Below are 2,056 nucleotides of genomic sequence, written 5' to 3' on the forward strand. Positions count from 1 at the left end.
AATTCACATTAGTTTAAAATTGTGTATTAGAAAAGTTATTAATCCTAATAAATTTATGCTTAGTATTTTTAATTAAAAATATTATTTCTTAAAAAATTTATTATCCCCCCCAGACCAAATTCCTGCGTACGCGCCTGACTAGGAGCATTTCATTTATTTGACTTAAAAAAATTATCCAAAAGGGTAGTATTATAAAAGCCTCGATTCAGCCCCTTTTTTAAAATTAATATTTCCTACAAGCCTCAAGATTTTAAAAATGTTGGCAGAGTTAAATCGCGAATCTCGATTTTAGGCCATTTCCAGAACAGAACGTTTTTTCAAAGCGGTTTTTGGGTAATGTTACCAGCAATTTTTTTTTTATTTCCAAAAAGAATGTTAAATTCTAGAAATAATTCTTTTTTATATGATATAATATTTTTTTTTAAAAAATACAATCCGTAGCCACTTTTCAAAACGCCATTTAATCTTTATTAAAATCAAACCATATTATTTATGATTAAAAAAAAATGGGGATCTTGTATATTATTTTAAAATTAAACAAAAAGTAAACTTTTTTTTTGGAATGGTTAACATTACACAAAGGCCGTTTTGAAAAAACGATCTGTCTGTAAATGCCCTTAGCCGTTTTTTTTTCAAATGGGCGAAATGTAGGTTTTAAATTAAAATAAAATTTTTTTAAAAAAAGGATAGAAAAAATTTTTAATATTCTCCTAATGCTCCGGCAACCGATTATGTTGAGTGAAAAATGTAAAACTATATTTTAAAAAAAAATCTAAATAATTCCGGGCTGGAAAAAATTTATTATTTTTATTTCGCGTCGGACTAGGTCGGGACATATAAAAAAAAATTCATTCACGATTGGGCCGGGCTAGACAAATTTATTTTTTAAAAAAATTTGACCGGTCTTAAAAAATTAGGATGCAGATCATATTCGAGTGATGGATTATATTTTGCAAGTTGCAAGTCAAGATATGCGAAAATCATAATTAATAAAGATCTGCTTTAATCACATTTATGAAATTCAGCATATATTCGACCCATTTCTTTGAGCTCTATTGATGCGATCTACATGATGATGTCAACTTAATCAACATCAATTTTTTTTTGAAGAAGATGCAAAAAATAATTATAATTAAATAAGTTGGTAATACATTTTAATGCAAAAAAAATTTGATTCTATTAAATCGGACTAATAAGCCATCTTATTCTGAAAACTTTTCAGGCCATTATGCCATTTCATTAAGAGCACTTATAATAGAGTACTCTAATCATGTAATACATGATTATTTGATGGTGAAAGCTTCTAAAAAAGATTTTGATTAGCTGCAAATTTTTGGCTTTAAGGAGATATTTGTCCCCTTGTCTCTCATCCGGCTGGCTACGCGCCTGTTAAATAGCGTGAAACCATTGTTGGCTTGAGGGAGTAGGCTCATTTTGGATCACGCTCTCATCCATAATTGTATGGGCATTCGACTTAAAGGGATAACCCCGACTTAATGAAATTACAGTTGCATTTCTTATAAGAAATGGAAAAAAAAAATAATATAAAAATGCCAAGTCAGCGTTGACTGACATTGGGACGAATAGAAAATAAATATTGGGATAATAATAATTAATAATTATTAATTAATTATTAAAAATGACGTCGGCACTTTTGGGGATATAAAAAGCGGAAAAATTTATATTTTCTGATTATATATTATTTTTCTTAAAATTAATTGCTTAATAATTTGCCAATATAACTAATATTAATTAACTTAATTATTTTGTAATATAATTTTTGATTGATAATAAATATTTATTAAATTAATTTGCTTCATTGTTTTAAATATCGAATAGAGAATATTAAAATTGCTCTATCGCTAGGGCAATTTGTAAAAATTGGTGTCAGGAGATAAAGGTAAAGAATAATATCTTGTTAAATTTAAATATAAAAAGAATTAAAATTTCATATAACTTAAAAGATTATTAAAATTATTGTTATATATTTATGCACTGATAATAACTTTTTATTACAAATAACTTGCATAAAGATAACCAAAATAATATTTATTAT

This window comes from Gordionus sp. m RMFG-2023, chromosome 5, assembly GCF_954871325.1.
Source record: "Gordionus sp. m RMFG-2023 chromosome 5, tfGorSpeb1-WG-v2, whole genome shotgun sequence".
Classification (NCBI taxonomy): Eukaryota; Metazoa; Nematomorpha; class Gordioida; order Chordodea; family Parachordodidae; genus Gordionus; species Gordionus sp. m RMFG-2023.